This window comes from Nomascus leucogenys, chromosome 4 (assembly GCF_006542625.1).
Source record: "Nomascus leucogenys isolate Asia chromosome 4, Asia_NLE_v1, whole genome shotgun sequence".
In the NCBI taxonomy this organism is placed as follows: domain Eukaryota; kingdom Metazoa; phylum Chordata; class Mammalia; order Primates; family Hylobatidae; genus Nomascus; species Nomascus leucogenys.
The window spans coordinates 29,363,186-29,375,642 of NC_044384.1; positions in this window are offsets into that span (position 1 = coordinate 29,363,186).

Below are 12,457 nucleotides of genomic sequence, written 5' to 3' on the forward strand. Positions count from 1 at the left end.
GCACCACACCAGGCTAATTTTTGTATTTTTAGTAGAGATGGGGTTTCGCCATGTTGGCCAGGCATGTCACGAACTACTAACCTCAAGTGATCCACCTGCCTCGGCCTCCCAAAGTGCTGAAATTACAGGCGTGAGCCACCACTCCTGGCCAGAATTACATATTTTATACAGCACAAAGCAAGATGATAAATGGCACCTTATACATAACAAACTGTCTTGAAAGTACAAAGACAAAAGCAGGAAGACACTTGATAAAATGCCAGGAAAATAAAATTGCCACATGGTGATTGAAAACTTTTGTGGTGTGATGGGTGGCTCCTGGCAGAGAATAGGAAAAATTGAAGAGCAGGCTTGAGTAGCACGACTCTGATGGTGTAGACCGGATCCCTCCTCCTCCTCTGATTGTCCTCAAGGCCCACAAGACAGTGGGGACTATGGGGACTACTGTAGTCACAAGGTTCCTCAGGTGCTCCAGGTGGCCTCGGGAGCACCAGTGGCTCCAGCTTCTGACTCCCGGCTGGGCGGCAGCCTCCAGCTGGCCTGCGTGGTGGGTTTCTCAGCCTCGTGCTCCAGGTTGTGTCAAGGTCCCCAAGGCCCGTGACGCCCTCCCTTCCTTCCGTGAGGACATCGCATGGCCACTTGGGGGCGCTCCTTGTCCCGCCTGCCCCCGGGCATGGCCCAGCTCTACCACCTGCCGCCCTAGACATGAAGGCGGAGGGTCCAGTTTTTCCGCAGTGAGATCGGCTTGGTTGTTGGCTCCTCCTGCCACCAACTTGGCTTTTCCCGCGACGGTGAATGGCCGCAGGGCTCCCCTGAAGGCCATCCGGGCTGTGGGGCTTCCCGGGACAGTGCAGGCTGGGCTACTTGCATGAGACAAAATGGTAGGTTCTACTCTCTTTGGTTCCCATGGTGATGGGGCCCATTTCCGGTGGGCCTTCCCTCTCAGAGGATTACCCTTCTCTGCGTGGGGCTGCCATGACAACCAAACGGTTATGTCCTTCAAGGATCAGAAGTGTCCAGCCAGCTGTTTGGCATTGTGCAGCAAAAGCTGAAAGGTCCCACTCTCAATGTTGTCCTCATATTAACAATGCCTTTGGGGATACACATGGGACCCTAGGCTCAGCCTAGCTCAACAGTCATGGTTCCACTTAACATGAGAGGGTGACTGGGTACAAGTTGTTTGAAAGATAAGGAAAGCCTTTCTCATCCACCACCATCAGCTTGACCAATCTTATAAATAAGTTCCCTATTTGGACAACCATAATTTGGCGTCTTGAAGGGCTCTCACTGTTCCAGACAACCCTTGGAGTGTCTCCTGAGATGAGGATGGGAGCATGTCACAGAAGGGCACTTGGTTGGGATGCAGCACATCCGTGGCCTGCTCCCTGTTTTCAAGGAATTTCTAATCTAAAGTGAAAACAACTGGTGTGGAGTCCTAATTAGGGAAAAGGAGTCAAGCTGGAAGGACCAAGGAAAAGCAAAAAGAGAAATCAGATAAGCTATAAGTCTGCCTTTCTTCAAGCCTTGAATTGGCTATGCAGTTAAGATATCTGGAACCCTCCCTCTACATTGTGAAGCATCCTCTGTGGAAGGTGATTGGACTGTGAGCATCTTTGGTTTCTATATTATTACTGCTTTGAAGTTATCACCTCAACCAAGCCAGCTGCTGGGCGGGAAGTTTGGGTGCATAAAAGGACTATGGTGGCAGGAGGCCAGGGAGATGCCTCTCCTGCAGAATGTTGATGTCCAGACAAGTCACATGAACTACTGACCTAAGGACCTGGATTCATTTGTTAGTGCAGACCAGTTCCAACAGGCCAGACTCCTCCATCCACACTTAGGCAATTAGGGTTATTGATCCAGCCCTTGCTGGGTGCAGAGCTCTGTGGAGGCAGAACAGTGAATACAGTGAGCCCTGAATGGTTTACCCTTCACCTCTTAGGGGCCTGCTTCCTGTTTTCAAGGAACTTCTAAAGTGAAAACAACTGGTGTGGAGTCCTAATTAGGGAAATAGAGTCAAGCTGGCCGGACCAAAGGACAGCAAAAAGAGAAATCAGATAAGCTGTAAGTCTGCCTTTCTTCATGGTCCAGGACACATAGCCCCTCCTGCGCAAATAACTCACAATCTTCCCGTGCCCACCTATCACCAGACCCTCTACTAATAGAAAAATTCAAGTTAGCTCACTGCAATCTTGGCATTGTCAGTACTGCACAAAGCCCTCTTCAGCACACAGCAGAAGTACCATCCTGTAAAATCCCCAGCAAGCCTTTGTTTCCTTGCTGTTCAGCTCCTCTGCTAATCTGCCTGTTGCACCCTTACAATATATTTTCATACTTTCTCTAACACGTCTGCTTTTCTTTACCTACAGCTGTCTTGGTAAATTCTTAACCCCATGCTACTGGCCCTAGATGGTCGCTAATCATCCGTGATATTTTGGTGGCCCATATGGGGAGCTCTCTTTATGGGAAACCCTCTCCCCTCTCTCTTCCTCTTTCCCAACTTGCAATCCTCAGTGGACAGTGTCTAAGCACAAGAGACAACGGTAGGTCTCTGGCTAGAGCTACACTCTGGTGGGACTGAAAGGCATCTGTGTGGAAGCGTCTGACCACCACTGCCCTTTCAAGTGAGGAACCTGAGTTTATTTTCTCTTTTCAGTCTCCCAGCAGCTGGCTTCTACTATCCCTCTGGAAATTAATGATAACTGGCCAGGGCCACTCTCCAGTGTTGCCTGAAGCCAAAGGGTGAACAGGGCTGGCTGGGCTGCCTTGCCTAGATGGGAAAAAGACTCTCTCCTTTCTTTTCTAGTAAAAAGTCCCTAATGCCTACCTGTGACATGACTGACAGTGGAAGCTCCTTAAGGGCAAATTCATACATGTTTTAGGTGACTCAGACCCTCTCCTTCTCACTCTGGATTCTCCTGTGGAGCCATCCTGTTCTGGGCATTGCTAAATCAAGTGGTCTCAAACAGCCTCAGAACAGTGAGTCTTCCTTTACCCACCCCCCTCTCCTGGGCCGGCACCAGACAGACCTCTTCCTTTACCTTTTTTCCCCCGTAGGTGGGCTGATCACCCAGCGTAAGGCCCCCAGGCAGCTGAGTGGTCTTTCCTAATAGGTGAGACACTCCTTTAGAAAGTGCACCTGAGTCCCTCAGCAGAACTGAGTGGAACCCTTTTCATTGACGGGATGCCCCACGTGGAAGTGCGGCTCAGTTAGCCCCGACAGGCTCACGAGAGGCTCATTTTCCAGTCCCACCATGAGACAAAACCCATTCACCTCTGGGTTGCATCCTAAAACATTAAGAGAAATTTAACCCTGAGACTCTCAAAAAGAAATGTCTATTTTTCTTGTGTACTACAGCATGGCTCCTACGCAGAAAATCCTCTAATTAGCCTCCTCAGTCTTTTATAACCAAGAGTAGAACAGGGTTAGAAAGAAAAAAACAAATGCAGAGGCAAAACAGACTCAACTGTTGGCTGCTTTACAAGCACCAGCCCCTTCCAGGTTTCCCTAAGAACACTCTTCCAGGTTACTGCCATCGGTACAGAAGGCCAGACCACTGAAAAGCAAACTGCCCCAATAAAAGAAATGGAAAAAGCCCTGCATGGCTTGCCCCCTCTGCCACAAGCTTGGCCACTAGAAACAGGACTGTCGTGAGAGCCAAAGGGCCCCTAGGACAAAATGCCAACACCTGATGGCCTTAAGCCGAAGGGGCTCTCTACTCCCCCGTAAACAGCTCACCTTAACTAGTGACTTGCAGGGGTGGAAGGAATTTGTTCCACACTGTGTAGGTCTGGGGTGCTAAGGTTCTCTGTGACACGAGATAAACAAGGATGGCAGGGGTGCTGGCCCCGCACCATGCAGTGGCTGAAAGGCTCACAAGCCCTCCTATAAAGCTTAATCTTTTCCTCTGCATTCCTTTCTTTTTCTCTTTTTCTGTTCAATCCAGGGGCTCAGACTTATAAGGGAAAAACAGGCCAGGCATGGTGGCTCATCCGTGTAATCCTAGTACTTTGGGAGGCCAAGGTAGGTGGATTGCTTGAGCCCAGGAGTTTGAGACCAGCCTGGGCAACATAGTGAAACCCCATCTCTGTATTTAAAAAAAAAAAAAAAAAGAAAGGAAAAGGAAAAAAAACGGTTTTGAACATCCTATCTTCTAATTTTGTTGTTCCCTTTGAAACTACAGCTGATTACATATTATGGCTCATTTTTGTGTACATTTTAAACTGATAGGCAAATTACAAGAAAAATTCAGAGCTCAAATGGTTAACCTATGCCATAGACTTAAATAGAATCTTTTAAAGCTCTCTATCTTCCTCTCTTTTTCTCTCCAAGAAAAATTCAGAGCTCAAATGGTTAACCTATGCCATAGACTTAAATAGAATCTTTTAAAGCTCTCTATCTTCCTCTCTTTTTCTCTCCCTGCTTTAAATCTGCTGTTACTAAGCGGCTGGTACTGAGATAAGACTCATTATTTATGGTCAAACTAGAATGTAAACATTAAAAACTCATTTAAAGTTAAAAAAAGGTAAAAGAGGTTTTGTTAAACCAAACAACCTAGAATTTTTTAACCTCTCTTAAAGTTAATAAAAATAAGTCCAATACCTCTTTTAGACCTTATTCTTAAAGCTGATTATTTTTATTCAATTCTATTAAAATTAATGGCAAAAGCTGCAGTGACTTTTGCACCAAGCTAATACTACAGGCTCTCAGTAATTATTTACCTGTCTCTCTCGAGCAACTTCACCCTCTTAATACTGATGCTTTTATAAGAGAGGTAGTATACGATTGATATTTTCAGGGGAACCTCCAAGACTACCACCCAGATGAAATTTTTTTATATTTATCCTAGTAATGTCATTTACTCCCATACCACAGCATCAGTGTGCTGAGGTACTAGGTGTTAGCCCTTCTTCTCTCCTGTCTCCCTGAGTTTACTATATATTGTCATTTTCTTTAAATGTGGCTCTGTTTTTATTCTATCACGGCTAACTGTTGCCTCCATGGATGGAGCCAGGCACTTACTCCTCCCAGTAATGTCAGGTTGCTGACATAACGCACAGCACTAACTGCTGGATATGCCCACACAGACAGGCACTTGAGGATGACATTATACTCCTAGCAGTCCCGCTATCTATAGAAGAAATTATTAACAAGCCAGATACTCTGGATTCAACTACATCATGTACACGCACACCAAAAACACAGGTTTAGTAGGGGAACCTAGGCCGATTGATCCCTCGTGGCAGTCATCCACCGTGACGGAGCAGATTGGGAAGGCACCAGAGATGGCCTGTAAGGTTCACCTCTGCATCAGAAAATCTGAGGGATCTGGCCGTTTTCTAGGCATTTTAACACAAGCCCATTGCAATTCTACCCTCAATTACAATCAAACAAACTGGGAACGGGAGCCATATAATTAGACTCTGATGAGTTCAATGTACATCCCCCACAGTTTTTCCCTATGATGGGGAAAGAAAAAGATAATGCCAGCAAAATTTATAATGATTCCTTTATGCCTATAAACAGTTCAGCAACTGGGATGGAATATATGGGAATAGGGGTCGAGACTGGACAACTTCTCAACCTCACTAATATGTCTACAGCTTTTTCTTGATTTTCTCTTATCTCATTGATATTTAAAAACCTTATCTGTCAGGCCCCACATTCACGTAACACAACAAGCCAAACTTTTATCCCCTGTACTAGTCCATTCTTGCATTACTATAAATAACTACCTGAGACTGGGTAATCTACAAAGAAGAGGTTTAATTGACTCACAGTTCCGCAGGCCATACAGGACGCATGGCTGGGGATGCCTTGGGAAACTTACAATCATGGCAGAAGGTAGAGTGCAAAGGGGAATCAGGCACGTCTTATATGCCTGGTAGGAGTAAGAGAGAGAAGGGGGAAGTGCCACACCCTTTTAAACAACTAGAGTTCGTGAGAACTCACTGAGTATCACATGAACAGCAAGGGAGAAGTCACCTCCATGATTCAATCATCTCCCACCAGGCCCCTCCTCCAACACTGGGGATTACAATTCACCATGAGATTTGGGTGGGAACACAGAGTGAAACCATATCACACCCCCTTATGTATGGATGACCACTTTTTGGGTCACCACCCATCCACATTTGATCCTTGGGGCCATGGGATCCCTCTATGCAAATTATACTGGAACTGAAACTAACCACATCTATGCCTGGTTACGAGGTCCCTCCTCAGGAGTTTTATTAAAAGGAACTGGGTTCTTCTTTTTATGCAAATTCAAAATGTTTCTAAACTTGCCTATTAAATGGAGAGGTACTTGCACTATAGTTGCAGCAATACCTGGGGTTCAAATATATAACTATTCAGACTTCATATCCTCTGGCCAAGTTCCAAATTTAGGATCCTTCGTAAGTTGGGCCCTCCAAAGGCCATCAGGAGAAAGGAAACAGAAATGTAACTTAATCAACATCCTATAATTTGGTGTGCTCACCACTGACAATCCCACCATAGAGAGGAATGGTCTAGGAAATTCAGTAGCCCATGCAATCTTTTGGTTGGCACGTATACCCATGCTTAAGTACTGTATTCACTATCTCACCATTCTAGTACAGCAGTCTTGGGAAGCTACAGTCATAGCATCAAGGCCCAACAACAGGCCCTAAATTCATTGGCAGGGGTTGTCTTACAGAACCAACCCACTTTGAGTGTGCTTACTACTGAGGCAGGGGGCACCTGTATACTATTAAATGAAACTTGTTGCTTTTCCATCAATACCTCAGGTCAGGTAGAAGAAAGTTTTGAAAAGATCAAAAGGAACATCAAGATTTTAGAGGGCCTTCAAAAAGTAGTTCTTCAAAATAACTTTTTGACACAACTATTTCAAAGCTTCTTTAGCTGGGTTTGGACCATGGGTTGCCCCACTTCTCTCACCTATCATAATGCTCATGTTAGTTTGTTTATTTGCACCATGTATTGTTAATGCAATATCTCATTTTGTGTCTTCTAGGATAAAACAATTTCAAACCAAAATGTTACTGTAGCAAGGGTATCAGCCACTAAGAGAACTCCATAACTCTCCTTTGGATGCAGCAGGACAAAATTTTAGGCTGCAAATGCTGTTCCCCCGTGGTCCCATAGCCACCCTGCCCAATTTAACTCCCAACTTAGGGATTTAGGCCCATGTAACCTCCTAACTAACAACAATACTAGGTAAGGCCAACTCTACACCTCTGGTCAGCAGGAAGCAGTTGAAAGACCCTCACTCACATGCCAAAGATTTGTCATTGTTGCTGTGTCAGGGGGTTGGGACAGGGGAAATGTGGAGTCTCAATTAGAGAAAAGGAGTCAGGCTGGCAGGACCAAGGGAAAGCAAAAAGAGAAAGCAAATAAGCTATAGATCTGCCTTTCTTCCTGGTCCAGGACAGCATAGCCCTCCTGCACAAATAACTCACAATTTTCCTGTGCCCAGCTATCACCAGACCCTCGGCTGATAGAAAAATGCAAGTTAGCTAGATGCAACCTTGTTGTTATCAGCACACAGCACCAGCACCACCCTATAAAATCCCTAGCAAGCCTTTGTCTCCTTGCATTCAGCTTCTCTCTTACTAATCTGCCTGTTGCACTCTTGCAACATATTTCTATACTTTCTCTAATAAGTCTGCTTTTCTTTACCTACAACTGTCTTGGTAAATTCTTCTTACCCCAACACCACTGGCCCATATAGCTCCTACTCACCTGCAACAACTAGTTCGTGCATTAAATCATTATTGATTAATGCAGTGGATAATAAACTACTACATTTTCTGTAATGGTAGCTTTGGGAAGAAAAAAGAGCAATACTCAATTTTATGAAGGACAAGGAGCAATCGTAAGGGATTTTATTATGCTTCACCTTGCACATGGCACAATTAAGTCAACAAAGAGACCTTCCTCTTTAGATGCAAGGACCGTAGGACCTGAAGCTAGGAAGCATTAGACTAGAGGCTTCTGCAAAGTGTGGGATTAAAGTTGGTATTTATAGATAGGTTTCATGAGGAACAAAAAGGGATCTATTTTGATCAGATTTTATATTTATACTCGGGGATCAGCTTCCAGCCCAGAAATCAGAATCAGGCTCCAGGACTTGTAGTTGGAATCAATACAAGTGGGGAAAAAGAATCTACCAGTGAATCAGAAGTGTAGGCCATCTCAATAGTTTGGATCCCTAAGGAAATAAAAGACAAAGAACAGAAGGCACCTCAATAGTTTGGATCCCTAAGGAAATAAAAGACAAAGAACAGAAGGTCAGAGTAGAAAGATGGTGCATCTGTTCCTCCCCAGGGGTCTGAGAGTGTGATAGGAAGTGTGGTGTTAGAGATGCAGGTCTGAGATGAACAGTGAGGGTGAGGGTAGACTTTAAGTTGCTGAAAGAAGCTAATTCATTTTCATAAATGATTTAAATGAATGATGGCAGTTGGCAGTGACTGAAAATGGCATATCCAAAATGAAAGGAAACTGTTACTTAATAATTTCCTCTTCTTGACCCCCTTTATTTAATCCTCAGAACAGTTTTTGGGGCTTTTTGGTGGTGGTGTTGGTGATGTTTGTTTTCTTAGAGACGGGGTCTCACTCTGTCACCCAAGCTGGAGGAGTGCAGTTGGCACCACCACAGCTCACTGCAGCCTTAAACTCCTGGGCTCAAGCCTTCCAGGGAGCTGAGTAGTACAGGCACGTGCCACCAAGCCCAGCTTAACCCTCACCTCAATCTTGATAGGAAGATATTGATTTTGCCCATCTGCAGTTTTCAGTGACCTTGAAAATGCAAGGTAGATATTAAATATATTAAATAAAGGATATTAAATCCTTTATTTTCCTGCCTCTGCCATGATTTAGAAAATGCCAAGGCTATTCCTGGATGGGCATCATTTTGTTGTTAGAACACCTGCAGGTAATTCTCTGTCCATCCAGAAACTAGGTCCTTTCCAGACCAGTAGTTCTTGCTACACAAGATGCCAAACCCTGAAGGATATTCGTTCTTAGTGGCTGCTGCCTTTGCCACTTGTCATCCTAACTTCCCTCCTTAGCTAAAGTTGTGATTCTTAGTGCTGCTGCTGCCCAGCCCATCTCTTCTATCCACATCAGCCACGTGACCTTGATGACCTATGGCCATGGTTCCTACTCTCAGCCCTTATGGAGGCTGAGTTTCTGCTGTGAATCCCACCTAAAGTCTCCATCCTGGTTCATCTAGCCTTTTTCTCTCTGGCCAAGTATACTGAAAATACAAAAACAGTAAGAGGCAGTGGTGTGCTGGAGCTGGCTTGTTGCTGAGAGTTAATTTGTAAATTTTCAAGAATTTTATATGCCAGTTGTTAAGTACAGCCATGATTAAAAGGTAACTTGTATGAAGATATGATTTTAAAACATATATGTTGAGACAAAGGTGATATACCATGTTCATGTATTACAAGAAGATTTACTATTGTTTAGATGGCAGTACTCCCCATATTGATCTACATATTCAACTCAATCCTTATCAAAATTCCAGCCTGCTTTTTTTGCAGAAATTCACAAGTGAATCCTAAAATTCATGTGAAATGCAAGAGACCCACACTAGCCAAAATGACCTTGACCAGAAAAAGTTGCAAGACAAAATTCCTGATTTCAAAGCTTATTACACAGATGCAGTAAGACCATGTGTTACTGGCATAAGTGTATATATACAGATCAGTAGAAATTGAGACCTGAAATAAACCCATATATTTATGATTTTTGACAACTTGCCAAGATAATTCAATGGGGAAAGAGTAGTCTTTTCAACAAATATGCTGGGACAACTAGATATCTATATGCAAAATAATCAAGTTGGACCTCTACCTCACACCATATACAAAACTCAAAAGGGACCATCAACCCAAATGTAAGAAATAAAATTGTAAAACTTGTAGAAGAAAACATATAAGTTTTTCTGACTTGGATCGGATAGTGGTTTTTTAGATATGCCACCAAATACACAAGTGACAAAAGAATACATAGAAAAACTGGAATTCAGCAAAATTTAAAACTTTTGTGCTTCAAAGGACAACATCAATAAAGAAAAAAGAAAATGCACAACATAAGAGAAAATATTTACAAACTAGGTGTGTATATATATATTTTAATGTAGATATTAAAAATATTTTCCTTATACCTGCTATATATATGTATATATGGAACTTTTATCCAGTAAAAATAAAGAGTTCTTAGAAGTGAACAATAAACAACTCAATTTTTTTAAGGCAAAAGATTTGAATAGACATTTCTCTAAAGAAAAGATAAACGTGGTTGATAAGCATATGAAAAGTTGCTCAACATCATTAGTCTTCAGGAACATGCAAATAAAAATCACAATGAGATACCATTTCATTCCCACTAGGATGGCTATAATCTTAAAAACTGACAAATGTTGCTGAGGATGCGGAGAAATTGGAACCCTCATCTATTGCTGGTAGATTGGAAAGTGGTGCAGTCACTTTGGAAAACACTTTGGCAGTTCCTCAAAAGGTTAAACATAGAGTTAGCATATGACTCAACAATTCCACTTCACAGGATGTACACCTAAGAGAAATGAAAATATATGTTTACATAACAATGTTTACATTAATGTTCATGGCATGATTCATGACAGCCAAAAAGTGAAATAACTCAAATGTCCAGCAACTCATGTTTGGATCATTTAAATGTGGTATATCCATACAATGGAATATTACTTAGGAAAAAGAAGGAATGAAGTAATGTAGTAATCAAAACTACATGGGACTGGCGTAAGTATAGACATATGGATCAGCAGAATAGACTCGAGAGTCTAGAAATAATCTTTACATTTATGATTTTCTTTTTTTTTAATTATACTTTAAGTTTTAGGGTACATGTGCACAACGTGCAGGTTAGTTACATATGTATACATATGCCATGTTGGTGTGCTGCACCCATCAACTTGTAATTTAACATTAGGTATATCTCCTAATGCTATCCCTCCCCCCTCCCCCCACCCCACAACAGGCCCCGGTGTGTGATGTTCCCCTTCCTGTGTCCATGTGTTCTCATTGTTCAATTCCCACCTATGAGTGAGAACATGCAGTGTTTAGTTTTTTGTCCTTGCAATAGTTTGCTGAGAATGATGATTTCCAGCTTCATCCATGTCCCTACAAAGGACATGAACTCATCATTTTTTATGGCTGCATAGTATTCCATGGTGTATATGTGCCACATTTTCTTAATCCAGTCTATCATTGTTGGACATTTGGCTTGGTTCCAAGTCTTTGCTATTGTGAATAGTGCCGCAATAAACATATGTGTGCATGTGTCTTTATAGCAGCATGATTTATAATCCTTTGGGTATATACTCAGTAACGGGATTGCTGGGTCAAATGGTATTTCTAGTTCAAGATCCCTGAGGAATCGCCACATTGACTTCCACAATGGTTGAACTAGTTTACAGTCCCACCAACAGTGTAAAAGTGTTCCTATTTCTCCACATCCTCTCCAGCACCTGTTGTTTCCTGACTTTTTAATGATGGCCATTCTAACTGGTGTCAGATGGTATCTCATTGTGGTTTTGATTTGCATTTCTCTGATGGCCAGTGATGATGAGCTAGCCATATGTAGAAAGCTGAAACTGGATCCCTTCCTTACACCTTATACAAAAATTAATTCAAGATGGATTAAAGACTTAAATGTTAGACCTAAAACCATAAAAACCCTAGAAGAAAACCTAGGCAATACCATTCAGGACATAGGCATGGGCAAGGACTTCATATCTAAAACACCAAAAGCAATGGCGACAAAAGCCAAAATTGACAAATGGGATCTAATTAAACTAAAGAGCTTCTGCACAGCAAAAGAAACTACCATCAGAGTGAACAGGCAACCTACAGAATGGGAGAAAATTTTTGCAATCTACTCATCTGACAAAGGGCTAATATCCAGAATCTACAATGAACTCAAACAAATCTACAAGAAAAAAACAAACAGCCCCATCAAAAAGTGGGCGAAGGATATGAACAGACACTTCTCAAAAGAAGACATTTATGCAGCCAAAATACACATGAAAAAACATTTATAATTTTCAACAAGGATGCCAATACAACAAAATGGGTAAGGCTAGATACAAGCCATTACATGGATGAAGCTTGGAAACAATATGCCAAGAAGCAAGTCACAATAGGCTTTGTGAAATGTCCACAAAGGGTAACTCTGTGCAGTAGGCAGTGATCAGTGGTTGCCAAGAGCCAAGGAGGAGGGCACTTGGGGGTAAATGGGGAGTGACTGCAAATTTATATAATGTTGCTGCTTGAGATGATTAAAATGTTCTAAAACTGATTGTAGTGATGGTTATAAACTCTATGAATATACTAAAATCACTGAATTATTTTACTTTAATGGGTGAATTTTATGGTATGTGAATTATATTTCAACATAGATGTTTTTAAAAATCCCAAAGGTAATACT